General features: G+C 44.9%; 1 pseudogene; it reads left to right on the top strand.

Annotated features, from left to right (window-relative positions):
- The first annotated feature begins 394 nt into the window (after positions 1-394).
- On the top strand, positions 395-15,633 carry LOC113351043 (annotated as a pseudogene).
- Positions 15,634-16,096: the final 463 nt, after the last annotated feature.

The raw sequence follows: 16,096 nt of genomic DNA, 5'->3' as shown, positions 1-16,096 counted from the left end.
ATTCGTGGAAGTTTTACACGCATCAATATAAGACTTTTTGCTTAAAAGTCTTGCTTACTCTTAGACCTTTTTGTTGGCTATGTCACTGCTTAACCATCAAACTCAGGTTGCTCTACACAAAAAGTTAAGACAACTATCTTGGATTCCCCCAAACTCTTCGAGAATAGTTTATCCAAACATGGAACAAGATGGGGACTCCACTCACACCATCACTTGGAAACCATATTTTAATTAATTTGATGAAAAAAAATATTGTTTTTTATGAGTGATCTTGGACAGACGTTCTTTTGTCTTACACCCCACCAGATTTATATTGACACTCCCTAACTTCTATATGATCTTTAGCAATAAAACTCTGGCGCAATCGATTATTTTGAGTGGTGTGCATTTGGTTATGGGAGATACGGAAGAAGGTTTGTTACTGAAGGCAAGAGAAGAAGAGCGAGTAAAGAAAAGCTTAACATGGAGCGCATTTGTGGAAGAGGCAAAGAAGGTGGGTTACATTGCAGGGCCTATGGTGTCTGTAAACTTCTTTCTGCATCTGATCTATGTCATCTCTATTGTGTACACATATATCTCACTATCAGACACGTGTATATAAAAAGATACGTGGAAAGCATGCAGGCCAAAACATCAAAACATGATGCGTCACGAAACACCAAATAAACCCCGAGGAGTTACTTTATCTCATCCCCAAAAGAGAAGCTAAGATCAACGGTGGAGAGAAAGTTAGCTGACACGGACTGACAGGGGCAGAAGACACTTGTCTGACACGAGCAGACCCCTCAACTACCCGCATTAAACACTCTGAGCAGTGTACGTGTCGACCAACCTGTGGAACGAGAGAGGATGCCTCTGCGGGATCAAGGGGAAAACGCAGACCTCCGCGTGATGGACGCAAGGACACAAGAAGATAAGGCTCCAACGGTCTTCAGAGATGGGTCCCACATTCTAACCTTATAAATACCCCATCTCCACCAAGAGGAAAGGGGGATCGGAAAAGTCAGGAAGGGAAGGAGAGACAGAGAGAGATTGCAAGTGTAAGTAAATCATTTAGAAGAGAGAAACATGTAAACCCGAAAGTCATTCGACTATTCGTGTAACCGTGAAGAACATAGTAAAACAACAAACCCCGTGGACGTAGGCTTTAGTGCTGAACCACGTAAACCTTGGTCTTATTTACATTTCAGCACTTTACATTTGTTTAGCTCCATGGATGTTTACTTATACGTTTTGTTTTCCTTACTTGTACTTATATCCCATGCGCAAACGCCTCGCATGGAGTTGTTAGATGAGGCATGATAAACCCGAAGGTTTTGAGCCAATGAATCAACACAGGATATCATCATCACAATCTCTTAGATGATGATGATTGATTGTGACATTGGACCCTTCGTGGTTTGTGTGTTCACAATTTGGCGCTAGAAACAGGGACTTCGTCCCGGTAAAAGATTTATCTTGTCCTGTGATTTCATTTTAAATTGGCATATGATTGCTCTGATTTATCAGCTCGACCGTATAGATCATTTGTTAACTGTATTATTCAAAAACCCACCTTTTATCTTCGATAAGAGTTATTGTTCTAATCCGCGGATTTACGATTTTCTTTAGATCTCGTGCGAACCCGTCTCTTGGGGGTTTTTTCGTAGTTTTTATACTAAGGATCTCCTTTAATAAAACTTTAACCCTTTAACTTCGTGTATATTGTATAACTTGCGTGTATTAATCTCTCCTGGAAGAATGTATTTCGCCAACTAACCCGCTTCACGCGGATATTCCCGTTTTTGTTGTTTGAAATGCCTTATGCAAAAGAACGTATTGTGAGTAAAGAAGGCGAGTTTCGGCGAGATTTCATTGTCAACAAAAGGCACGTGATGGAAAAGACGCAGGAAGCAGGAAAATCCAAAGCTTTGTCAAAAGAAACACCCAGGACAACCCCGGTCATCACCCGAAGCAAGCAGAAAGAAGAGATAAAGCTAAAATGACCAATCGAAGGCAAGATACTGCGGAAATCACTTCACCTATGAACGCTAATTCAGTTGCAGCGGCGGCTCTCAGAACGGCAGCGACAAAGTACGGTGCGGCTGCGGTAGTCCCGAAGGCTGCAGAGGCTAGCAATACTTGCGCCATGATCAACTTAATCAACCAAGAGAAAGGGTGGATGAATCCAGAACATTCCAACCCGCGCACCTTCTAACTTTTGGAATGCCACCAACAAATGATCAAAATCAAACCATACCGGCGGCTCTAGCACCGCAGAGGGGCACTCACCCCAATTTGGAAATGCCAGCAACCGAAGCTGAACCCCTGCCACCTTTAGTGCAGACCATGGAGGAGGGCGGCACCATGGCTGTAGTAGCACGCGCTGGGACTCCCAATCAGGGGTCCAACCAATCACACCGACTGATGGCTGAGCTTGAGGAACTGAGAAGAGCCAGCAGGTTTACGCAGATGTGTAGCCCTGTTGGCCAGAGAAAATCAAGATTTAAAGGAGCGGATTGCTCTAAGCACGAAGACCAGCCAACAACTTGATGAAGCAAACTCCAAAGCACCAGAGCCAAACCGAGACGTAGAGTCGTCATAGCGGCTAATGAAGACGCGACAAGGGGAAGTAGCGTATCCGACCCGGATTATGACGATGGGAGTCAGACGGTAACGAGCGAAGAATTTAGGGCACCAACGCGCAATGGAGGAACTACGAGATGAGATGATGGCCGAGATCAGGCAATTAAAAAATAAACAAGGCGGGGGGAGGTTAGAAGAGGTCATGAGAGAAGCTAACTCCACGCCCTTAACTCATCGCTTGGCCAACACCCCTATTCCACTGAAATGCCCTGTCCCAACGTTCGAATGCTATGATGGATCCAGCGACCCTGCTGCACATATTCGGTACTACAACCGTGTCTTAGCTAGATGGGGTCAGAACGACGCCGTACTCTGCAGATACTTCCCGTCAAGCCTGAAGGGATCGGCGTTATCATGGTTCGATAATCTGCCACCAAACTCCATCCACTCATACGACCAACTCGCAGAGAAATTCTTAAGAACATACATGTACAACAAGACTGTAAACACCGGAATGGATAAGCTCTTTTCACTAGCGATTGGCTACAAGGAAACCACGAGGGAGTACACTAACAGATGGCACAAGATCTGCCAAGCCATAGGGAGCGTGGACCCAGTGGTAAGCATCAATTGCTACAAATGGGGCTTAGACCGAATGAGTCCCCTATTTGTTGAAATTCATGGGAGCGTGCCTAAGACAGAGGGAGATCTTCGAATAATTATCGAAAAGCACGCTCGACTTGAAGAAATTCAACGGGAAAACCCGAGGGCATATCCGCAGAGGTCTCACCGCACCAATTCAGGAACAAACCAATGGGGCCAAAAGGAGTTGCTCAGGGGAGAGACCTCACGAAGATAGGAAGGAACGAAGGGATGAACGAAGAACACGGTGACCGAAAATTCGAAGATCAAGTTTACACGAAACTCAACGCTAGCTATGCTCGTATCCTACGAGAGATCAAAGGGAGGGAAAACTTAGAGTGGCCATGGTCTAAGGGAAAGCAGCCCCCGAGATCCGAGAAGTCTAAAGATTACTGTGAATATCACTGTTTCAACGGACACCAGACCGAAAAGTGCAAGAACCTTAAAATAATGATCCAAAAATTAATTGATGCGGGAGAGCTCAAACATTACGTACAAAAGGATGTTACCGAGGACAGATCCAAGCGAACCAAACCAGTCCAACTTCCGGAAGGAAACCGAACAATCAACACCATCTCGTGTTCTGAAGCCACAGGACCCTCACTTACAGCGCAGATGGAAAGAGGTTACGGAAGCAATTCGAAGACCGCTGCGAATTATATAAGGTCGATGGGATAGTGGTGGACGAACACGAAGAATGGATGGAATCTCCTATCATCGATGCCGAGGATATCGAAGAAGATATGGAAGACCATAACGATCCCTTGGTCCTAACACTACCAGTCTGGATGTAACCTCAAAAAGATCCTCATAGACGGGGGAAGCTGTAAACGTCCTATTTACGATGCATTCAAACGGATGAAGCTCCATGATGAACAGTTAATGACCTCTTATCACACCATCTACGGATTCAATGGAGCAGCCACGAAGCCCTTGGGAGACATCGTGTTGCAGGTTAACGCAGGGCCCATGAAACTGGAAACCCGATTCAGTGTGGTGGACACCCTTCCCCTACAACGCTATTATTGGACGAAAATGGATACATAAGCTCAAAGGAGTTGCGGCAACATACCACCAATATCTCAGATTTCCAACACCTGAGGGAGTAATGGAAATCAAGGGAGATCGGATCACTACGCGAGAGTGCCAGGCCACTCAGGATCATATCAACAACGAGCAAGAAGAGCAGCGAAAAATCCGAAGAAAAAATCAAGAAACGCGCGAAAGAGAAGGCCATAGACCTGTTTAAGGAAACTACAGGAAGGGCTTGACGAAAGATGTAATGTCCTAAGCACAGAAACAAGTACTCAACAACCAGCGAAGAACAGAAACACGCTAAATAGCAATTAAAGAACGTCCCAGTCCTCGGAAACCCGAAGCCTGTGTTCACACCAGTAGAACCCGTAAAGGAAATCAACATAGGAACGGAAGAAAACCCGAAGATGATCAAAATCGGGACCATAATGGACGAAGGAAGAGAACATTCCTTAACCAAATTACTTAAAGAGATATGCGGATGTGTTTCGCCTGGAAGTAGGAGATATGCCGGGGATTGACCCAAAAGTAATCCAACATGAACTACGCATCAAACCGGGCACGCCCCCGTTCAGGCAGAAAATACGAAAAGTGGCTCCAGAGTATCATGAGGCATAGAAACAGAACTTCGGAAGCTACTAGACGCAGGATTTATCAAGGAAGTCAAGTATCCTACCTGGATCTCCAACATGGTCATTGTTCCTAAGAAAAATGGAGGGGTTAGAATATGCATCGACTTTACTAATCTCAACAAGGCATGTCCAAAGGACAGCTATCCCCTACCGAGCATAGACCAGCTGGTAGAGCAGTAGAAGGATACGAAGAACTATCATTCATGGACGGACATTCTGGCTACAACCAAGTAGCCCTGGCAGAAGAAGATCAGCCACACACAGCGTTCTACACCCCACATGGCCTTTATTGCTATACCAGAATGCCTTTCGGCTTCGAAACGCAGGGGCAACATACCAAAGGATGGTCGATGCTATCTTCAAGCCATGGATTGGAGGAACCCTAGAAGTCTACGTTGACGACATGCTCGTCAAAAGCAAGCTGCGTAAAGATCACCACAGGACCTGAGGAATATCTTCGAAGCAATGAGACAGCATCACATGAAAGTGAATCCGGAGAATGTACTTTCGGTGTCACCTCGGGGAAGTTCCTCGGGTATCTGGTAACAAAAAGGGGCATCGAGGTAGACCCAGCAAAGATTCAAGCCATAGTAGAGATGTCGTCCCCAAAGAATCTAAAGGAAGTACAGAAGCTCAATGGGTCTATAGCAGCGTTGGGCAGATTTATTGCACGGTCTTCGGACAAATGCAAACATTTTTCAATATTCTCAAAAAAGGGAGCAGGTTCGAATGGACCGCTGAATGCGAGGAAGCATTCCAAAAAATCAAAGAACATCTAGCCTCAATCCCGATCCTGCAGAAGCCAGACCCTGACGAGGTTTTGGCACTGTACATAGCAGCAACGAGGACGCAGTCAGCGCGGTATTAGTCAAACCAATACAAAGATAGAACAGCCTATCTATTACGTCAGCAAGACCTCAATCTGCGGAAAGAAATTATACTAAGATTGAACAACTCATCCTCGCACTGGTATGGGCTACCCAAAAACTGAGAACCTACTTCCTAACTCACCTCGTCAGGGTACCATGCAAAGCACCATTGGAAGCAGTCCTCAAAAGCACGGGAAAAGTGGGCCGAATAGCCAAATGGAACACCCATCTGGACCAATTCAACATCATTCATGAAATTCAACATTCTCAGAAGTCCCAAGTTCTGGCAGATTTCTTAGCAGACCTCCCCCTTGACAACGACGAAGAGATTAAGGGAATACCAGAAGCCGAGGAAGAAAACAAGGATCCAATGGATATCCTCGAACCTGCGAGTCAAAGACAATGGGAAGTCTTCGTCGACGGATCTAAAAATAAGGAAGGCAGGAATAGGTATTGTCATTATCACCCCAACTGGAGAAAGGATTATATAGGCACTTAGATTGGAATTCAAAGAGCATACCAACAACATTGTTGAATACGAAGCTGTCGTACACGCCCTCCGTATAATAATAGAGATGGGGGTAACCGATGTGTAAGGCTGACAAGTGATTCGCAGCTTGTCATACGGCAAATAGGGCTCGAGTATAATGTGTACGATGACACCCTCTCAGCTTACATGGCCTTGGTCCAAACATTGGCATCACAAATCCCGAACATTAAGTTCCGGCACTTATGCAGAAGGGACCTCAGGCACGCGGATGCCCTAGCATATATATCATCCATGCGAGGGATAAAAATGCCGAAGGTATTAAAATAGCAAGGGTATACGAGCCTTCGATTGCATCTCAATTCTCCTTCGCTACCAATCAAGATACGTGGAAGAAAATATCGAAGACCAGGTAGGAGAAGACATCCATAATGACTTTGATGAAGAGGACATCCTGTCAAGAGCAAATCAAGACGAAGACTTCAGCAACGAAGATGACTGGAGTGACAATACATGCCTTTCTCGAAAAAGGAAGCTTACCTGCGGATCAAAACAGCTAGGAAGATACTCTCCAAAGTGGGAAGATATGATCTTCGGGAGGGGTCCTGTATAGGAAATCCTTCCTTGGACCATTACTACGCTGCTTGTCCCGGAAAGAGGGGCATCGAATTCTAAATGATATCCATTATGGTGACGCGGGGAATCATAGCGGCATGAGATCACTAGCTGACAAGCAAAAACGCAAGGATATTACTGGCCGACATGATACAAGATGCCGCGAGGATGTCCCGACGATGTGAAGAATGTCAGCGCTTCGCGAAAAAATCCACGCGCCGGCAACAATGTTAAACTCTGTCGATAGCCCGTGGCCATTTGCAAAATGGGGCGTAGACATCGTCGGGCCTTTCATCGAAGGATCAGGGAAGAGACGATTTTTGATAGTAGCCACGGACTACTTCAGTAAATGGGTGGAGGCTAAGGCCTTGGCCAGGATCAGAGACGCGGATGTGTTCACTTTCATATTCCAGAACATCATTTGCAGATTTGGTATACCTGCTGAAATTGTATCTGATAACGGCAAGCAATTACAGGGAAAAAATATAGACATGCTCTTCGACACTTTCAAAATAAGAAAGAACAAGTCCACCCCCTATACCCTCAAAGCAACGGACAAGCGGAAGCTACCAACAAGACCCTCGCCCTTATACTCAAAAAACAATTAGACGAGCATAAGGGAAGATGGTGCGAACAACTGCACAATGTCTTATGGGCATACAGGACAACACGAAGATCCGCTACCGGGGAATCCCCGTTTCTTCTAACTTATGGAGCTGAAGCAGTCATACCTACGGAAATCCTCATGCCAACCACGAAGACCGAAGCTTGGGAGAAAAACCTCACAACAGATATGATGTTAGAAAGGTTGGACGACTTGGAAGGAAGAAGGGAAGTAGCATTGCAAAAGATGGAAAATTATCAACGAAGACTAGCAAGGGAGTACAACAAAAAGGTAAAGCTACGGAATTTTGTAGAGGGACAGTATGTGTTGAGAACAATCCCACGGTATCAGCAAGAAAAGAAATGGGGAAAGTTAGCACCTACATGGGGAGGACCTTTATGATCCACGACATTGCGGGTAACGGTTCCTACTACCTTCGTAATCTAAAAGGAGGTCCTCCGGCATCCTTGGAATGCTAAATGGCTCAAACCATACTTCCCATAGAAGCAACGCAGATTTGAATCTGCTTGGAGTGTACCAGAAGAAGAAGGGAGCCTGACCGCTCCACATGTTTCTATCTCTGGAAGAGGAATTGCAGACCTCAACTTATCAATCAAACAAGCTTTCAAATTATCAAGTCAGTGGAATCTATACAATATTGGGGAAAGTAGTTAATCTACAATCTCTCAGGGCTCCCCCATCAGTGTCCATAAGTGTAGGACCAGGGGGAAGGCACCCAGCAGAAAGAGATACCCAACCAATCTTAAGGCAACGGGTCGACGGAATGGGTGCGTAAATATTTTAATCCCATATCCTAGAACGTTGCCCCGGCCCCCACCGTCTGGGAATCCTCTGGCCCAGGATTCGCCAGCGGGGTGACAGGTCTCAAGACGATCACGAAGGTACCTTCCTTCAGTATCGCACTCAAAAACACTTAAAAACTTTTGTTTTGATTTTTCACAAACTTAAAATAAAAACAAAACCATTTAGGTATATCAAGAAGAGGATTCATTTCATAAAGGGTGATTACAAGAAGTGAAAGGCCAAAGTCAAGGATACACAATCAAAAATATTCCTTTTACAGGATATCAGCAAAAAATATCCTTGTTACATGATTACAAAAATGAAGGATACATGGATCTCCGTCGGCCCTACCGAGACTTGATGGGACGCTCCCACCAGAAGAGGGGCCCGAGGAGCTGGGCAAGGCAGAAGGAACGGGACGACGAGGATAGTTCTTCACGAGACCATGTTCTTTTAGGCCAAGTTCTATCCTCTCCAGCATCTTGTTCGTCTCCTCAGCCAATTGACAACGAGCCTTGTGTTTAATAACTGTTGTCCGCTGTTGGGCTTGGGATAATAACGAAGATAGCCGATTCACTTCTCTAGAAGCAGCACCAACGGCCTCCTCGCGGGTTGCTGCTAAATTCTTGAAGTGATTGGTCTGTTCTTCCTGCTGCGCTAAGGAAGATTGAGCCTTTTCAAGTTTTTCATTTGTGACGCGAAGGCGTCCCTCGAGCTCTGAAAAAGACAACACCACGGAGTTAGCGTAGAAAAAAACAAGGTCACACTCGATGAAATGGGATTATACCTTCGACACAAGCCGAAGCCTCTTCATACTCATTAACAACCGCATCTCGCGCTTCATCAAGATGATCATATTCCGCGGATAATTTCTTATAGTCTAGTTGAAGGTTGGTGAGAGTAAATTGACAGGCATCTAATTCTACCTGCTTCATCGAGTCCATATGACGAAGGTGGTCGACCTCTTTATTTATCTCTGAGACCCCTTTGCTGAGTCTGTACATGCACACTTCAAGATTCCTCTCAGACTCAGCATGACGAGCTACGTCGGCACGAGACGCGGAAAGAGCATTGCTGAGAGCGTAGACTTCAGCACGAGCATCATCTCTTTCTCTGGCAAGACAGAGCATATTATCCTGGACCCCTGAAAGAGGAATGGATCGAGCCGTCTGTAATTCTTCTTCCACAGCTGAATCCTAGATTCCAACAAGGAAGTACGCTCACGGGCTTCCCGCAGATTATCACGGGTCCACAGCAGTGTGCCATTAAATAAAGCACGATCATGGTTGTACAGATTTTGCATGTCGACCATCTGAACATGCCGCGCGCGCCATACCTCAGCCCGAGCATCCCATTTCTTAGCTTCACTCTTAATTTTCTCAACCAAATCTCTAATACGAGATTTTTGCCGAGCTCTTTCGTTTCGAAGCCATATCAGCTCGGGGACGCCACCCACTGGAGATAGGGTGGGGAGACTCAGACAGAACAACTAAGAGATAAAGAATGACGACATACGGCGAGGGAAAAGAACCAAACCTGTGAAAGTGGAAACTTGGCTACGAGTTTGCTCTAACTCAGCGCGCACTGCAACAAGTTCTGAACGAAGATCAGCCTCTGCTTCACCCAGCTTTTCTTTCTCCTTAAGGCTTTTCTTCAGCTCTTCTATTTCCACCTCAGCCGCAGATAATTCCTTTTCTCGTGACGAAGCTTAGCCTCGAGCTTCAGAGATTTCGCTTTGAAGAACTGATACAGCACGTGGTTACAATGCTCGCTCCTCATCATCTACACATCAAGATGACAAAACATTATTTCACCGAAGCGTCTGATCGTCACGAAGTATGTACGAAAATTTACCTCCAGCACGCTGCTGCGGAAAGCCATATTGATACCCGTCGGCGATGGCCATCATATCGGCAACGGAAGTAGGAGGCTCCGGCACAGGGTAGCTTCGGGAACAGTCAACCTTTTTCCCCAGGCTTCAGACACCTGCGCCTTAGAAGACATCTCCATCATGCGACGGGTATACGCGGTTGATTCCTTTTCCCCAGCAACAACAGGAGCGGGATGAGAGACAAACAGAAGATTCTTTTCCTTAAACCAATCCATGATGGCGTCCTCACCCTCAGACGTCGGCGACTGGGGAAGACTATCGGCAGGCGCATCAACGACAGATTTTCCTTCTCTGACACGACCCCCAGCACAATGTTGGCATGCTCCTCCGCGCCTACATGCAGCAGCTCCTCCGCACCAACATCTTCTACAGTAGCATCCCCATTACCATCACCACCAAGAACATCCCAATCATCATTGGGGGAAAGTAAAGAGAAGTCCTCGGGAAAATCGAGGGCTTCGTCAAAGAACTCCCCCGTGGAATACATCCGATCAAAAGAAAATTCTTGAGAAGTGGGAAGGGTATCCGCGACATCACCAGCAGGGACGGAAACATCCCCGATGACAACGTCATCAGCCACCACGCTTTGTTCCTTCCTTCATCACCAGCGTGACCAGCGAAGACCTCTTCTTCGACATTGATAGGGGAGGTACCAGTACGTTCCTCCCCATCTGTAATCTCGTCCTCAGCAAACTCTTCGTTCACTGGACTAGTAACTTCTTCTTGGGCTCAACCTCGCCCATCACCGTAGTAGAAGACTGCTTCGGCCTAATCTTTTTCTTCTTCAACCTGAAACCAACACCACAAAAAGAATTATTTTTCCCGTCTGATGGAAGTTCTAAAAGAAGCGCAGCTAGAATCTGCGTACCTGAGCAGCTGATATTCTTCGGTGGAGTATAGCACCGGAACCTCCTCCTCGTCTCCCTCTACGACGTCCAGGGCATAAGGAAAATTCATGCCCGCAAAGTTCAGACGCCAGGGGCAGAAATCTCCATAGCGAACAGGAGGAGATCGCGCGGCTTACTATTCTCGGTAGGCCGCCAACCGCGGGGACCAGGAATCCAACCGTAAGCCCACGGACCAACTATCTCGATAACGGTGGCGTGCCACTCGTAGTCATGATCGCGCTTGATCCTCTCTCGCGCGGGGAAGAGTTTCCGACGACTGACGCCTCCGTGCCAGGAACATACTTCAGCTTGGCATCGCTGACCTCATTTAACAGACGAATCTCGCCCGAGGAGCAGGGAGATTCCGAAGGCTGACACTCCACGGCTTGCGATTCCTACTATTGACGTAATCACCGAAGGAGTTATTGAAATTCTCAGGAGTATACCATTCCTTCTCCATGGGATTGGGGACGTAGCAAGTCATCGACGTTTCCCCCTTACTCCGCAGATAGCATTCCTTCAGGGCGCGGAGATAATTCCCCGATAGTTGGGATACGGAACGGCTGTGAGTATTGGTGGAAGAACCCTCACGACTAGCGAGCACGTCGTAGTAGAAGGAATCACCTGATTTGTACAACGGCAGCATAGACCAGCTTCGAATGCCCAACCGTCGTTAACAAATGAAATTCATCGAACTCATACTTGGAGATAAGCTCATACGTAATATCATCCTCAGGGGCATAGAAACGAACCCCGAAGGCTTGAAGCTCATGCTTTTCCTTGAATATTTCAAGATCGATATGCTTGAAGGTTACTTTTTTCCTGCTACAGAGACACTGCGTATCAAGGGAGCAGCCTCATCCTCCTCGGCGGGGCCGGATGAACTAACGAACGCTTCCGAAGCTTTTCTCTTCACGGGGGATTCTTTGAAGATTCAACCCTAGGAGCTACACCCTTCGTATTCTTCCCTTTAAAAGTTGGAGACCGTAGATGATGCTCGGGCACTAACGAACGTAGAGGAGGAATGTCAAAAGCAACAGCACGGGCGGAGCCTGCGTACTCCTAGTATCATCACGAGGACGAGCCCTGAGCGATCAAAGACTCTTCGGAACCAGACGGAATTATCGGAGGAATCTCTTCCCTAGAGGACGAGGCTTCGCTCCAGAAGAAACTCGACTCCGACGAACATCATCTTGAGACTCTCGACGCGGAGGAGATCTCGATAACCCAGAATCAGGAGTCTGATAAGTAGGCCGCGGACGGTCAGACATGGCTGCGAAAGAATAAAATCAAGAACAAGTTACACACAATCAAAAACATTACCAAATCAAAAAACACATCCATAGCAATACAACACGATAACGCAGCAACCCTAAAATTAGTATACATGCTCAAATTTCACACCCGAAGTAATGGCTTCCTTAATTTAAGATGAAGAACAGGGGCAAACTAGTATGCAAGCATCAGAAGAAGTTCTTCATCACAAACAAGGAACAACAGTAGCAGAGAATTCACAAATCAACACATAAACAGTGGAAATAAAGAAAAGAAAAACTTACCGGCAAAAACAGCAGTAGAAGAAACAAACAGGGAAGCGGCGTGATTAATGCTAAGGTGGAGAGAATTTAAGATCACAGGTGCAATGAAGACTGACAGAATTTAAGATCACAGGTTCAATGAAGACTGACAGAGAATTTAAGGTCACAGGTTCAATGAAGACAGACAGAATTTAAGGCTGAAAAAGAATGAAAACTGAGAGAGTGTTTAGGAAGAATGAAATTAAATTTTCTTTCTATCCTTAAAATACCCGAAAGAAAGAGAAGGAAATTAAGGGAGGAATGGGAAACGTGCCCGTTACATAAGCAGTTAATGCACGAATAAAAGACGTGCCCAAGTATCTAGGAGAAGTTATTAGGAGTGAGAAGAATATGCGACGATAGTTTTTCTTCAAGGCACCCATTAGTCATTCAAGCCCGAAGAAAAGGGGCAAATTGTGTACACATATATCTCACTATCAGACACGTGTATATAAAAAGAACGTGGAAAGCATGCAGGCCAAAACATCAAAACATGATGCGTCACGAAACACCAAATAAACCCCGAGGAGTTACTTTATCTCATCCCCAAAAGAGAAGCTAAGATCAACGGTGCAGAGAAAGTTAGCTGACACGGACTGACAGGGGCAGAAGACACTTGTCTGACACGAGCAGACCCCTCAACTACCCGCATTAAACACTCTGAGCAGTGTACGTGTCGACCAACCTGTGGAACGAGCGAAGATGCCTCTGCGGGATCAAGGGGCAAACGCAGACCTCCGCGTGATGGACGCAAGGACACAAGAAGATAAGGTTCCAACGGTCTTCAGAGATGGGTCCCACATTCTAACCTTATAAATACCCCATCTCCACCAAGAGGAAAGGGGGATCGTAAAAGTCAGGAAGAGAAGGAGAGAGAGAGAGAGAGAGATTGCAAGTGTAAGTAAATCATTTAGAAGAGAGAAACATGTAAACCCAAAAGTCATTCGACTATTCGTGTAACCGTGAAGAACATAGTAAAACAACAAACCCCGTGGACGTAGGCTTTAGTGCTGAACCACGTAAACCTTGGTCTTATTTACATTTCAGCACTTTACATTTGTTTAGCTCCATGGATGTTTACTTATACGTTTTGTTTTCCTTACTTGTACTTATATCCCATGCACAAACGCCTCGCATGGAGTTGTTAGATGAGGCCATGATAAACCCGAAGGTTTTTGAACCAATGAATCAACACCAGGATATCATCATCACAATCTCATTAGATAATGATTGGTTGTGAACATTTGGACCCCTTCGTGGTTTGTGTGTTCACATCTATTATGATGGTCGGTCACCTCGGTGAACTTGCTCTCTCTAGCACTGCCATGGCTTCCTCTCTTTGTGCTGTTACAGGCTCCAGTCTTCTTGTAAGGAATTCAACATTCCACTTATTACTTATTTATTTGATAGCACTCGGTATTTTCAAAAATCAAAGAAAAAAAAATATAACGAAAATTAGTGCTTATGAATTGTAGAAACTATGTTTAAATTTTCTGTTTCAAAACCAGGTGGGAATGGCAGGTGGACTGGAAACTTTATGTGGACAAGCTTATGGAGCACAGCAATATCGAAAACTTGGAGTTCATACTTATAGTGCAATGATCTCTCTTACATTACTCTGTATCCCTATCTCTTTGGTATGGATTTCAATGGAAAAACTGCTCATTCTTATAGGACAAGACCCCATAATCTCACATGAAGCAGGGAGATATGCAGTATGTTTGGTTCCGGCGCTGGTATCGCGATTCTCCAGCCATTAATGAAATATCTTCAGACTCAAAGTTTGATTATTCCCATGCTATTAAGTGCTATTACCACTTTATGTTTCCATACCCCTCTTAGTTGGGTTTTTGTGTTTAATATGGGGTTTGGAAACGTTGGAGCTGCATTTGCAGTTGGTATATCATACTGGTTAAATGTCATCTTTCTTGGATTATATGTTAAGTTTTCTCCCTCGTGTAAATCTAGTCGAGTGCCGTTAACTAAAGAGGCACTTCAAGGAATTGGAGAGTTCTTATGCCTTGCAGTTCCTTCCGCCATTATGCTTTAGTACATTTTTTTCTTACTGGATCTTGAGCATGCAATATTTTTGGTTTTCTCTTGGTTGTTCTGACTAATTATTAAACTTGATGGCTGTAGTCTTCAGTGGTGGTCATTCGAATTTATGATTTTTGTATCCGGCCGTCTACCTAATCCTCAAGTTGAAACTTCACTGCTCTCTATATGGTGTATATAATTATGCAGTATTTTGATATACTTTAATGTGCTCAATGTCGTCCATTCAGATTCAAGACAATTAAAATATTATTTAGCCAATTAGCTTTAATTTTCATCCAATGATCAATGTCATTAAATGCTCTATTATGTTTGTGAATGAACAGTCTCACAACTATCACATTGCTCGCCATGATACCATTTGGAATTGCTGCTGCCGCAAGGTTTGCGCTCTCTCTGTCTCTCTCTCAAATATGATTCCGAATCTAATTTACTAATCCTCGACTATCTGTTTGTGTATTTTTTCAGCACTCGGGTTTCAAACGAATTAGGTGCTGGGAAACCACAAGCTGCAAGGCTAGCAGTCTGCACTGTTATGATTATTGCGGGAACTGAAACGGTTATAGTAAGTTCGGCACTTTTTGTGTGTCGTTACATTGTGGGATACGGTTACAGCAATGGAAAGGAAGTGGTAGACTACATGACAGATATGGTTCCGTTAATCTGCTTGTCAGCCATCTTGGACGGCCTACAAATTGTCCTTGGAGGTAATTAGGTGCCACTCTCATAGAATTATATCAGTAAATTTCATCGTCTATAAGTAGATGATCATGCATGTTTTCTTGCAGGTATTGCTAGAGGATGTGGATGGCAGCATATAGGTGCTTATGTAAACTTAGGTTCATTTTACATTGGTGGAATTCCAGTAGCTCTTTTGTTGGGTTTCTTTCTAAAATTAAAAGGAAGAGGGCTTTGGCATGGAATTATGACCGGTACTATTACACAGACGACTATACTGTTAGTATTGTAGTGCTAACAGTGCTTGCAACGGGCAGTTTTATCCTGGATACGAACTTGACCACAGGGTATAGGCATCACTCATTCTTGAGGTTTACCGGTCAAATATCGTGTTAAGGACAGCGTGTTGAGCACGTGACTCTGTCCTCTGTTTGCAGTCCAATTGAGTGTCTATTCACCTTCCAGAAATTAATCTTTTTATTCTAACATCTTTCTTGAGTGTTTTATTGCTACAGACGCAACAATTTTAACACGATATTTTCTGTTTTCTGTCTGTAACAATGGGTAAGAACGATGTTGAAAGGCCTGCAAAGTTTTCTGGAAAAGACTTTAAGAGGTGGCAGTCAAAAATGTTATTCTTTCTAAGTTACCATGAGTTGGATTCCTATGTTCTGAAACCTTTTGATGAATCGCTGAATGATGCTGGTCGTGAGTCTTCTTTAGAAGAATGGAAGAGGAACAATTACATATCTAAA

This window comes from Papaver somniferum, chromosome 2 (genome assembly GCF_003573695.1).
Source record: "Papaver somniferum cultivar HN1 chromosome 2, ASM357369v1, whole genome shotgun sequence".
Taxonomy (NCBI): Eukaryota; Viridiplantae; Streptophyta; class Magnoliopsida; order Ranunculales; family Papaveraceae; genus Papaver; species Papaver somniferum.
Note: the sequence above shows the minus strand (reverse complement) of the source record. Positions and strands in the feature narration are given on the sequence as shown.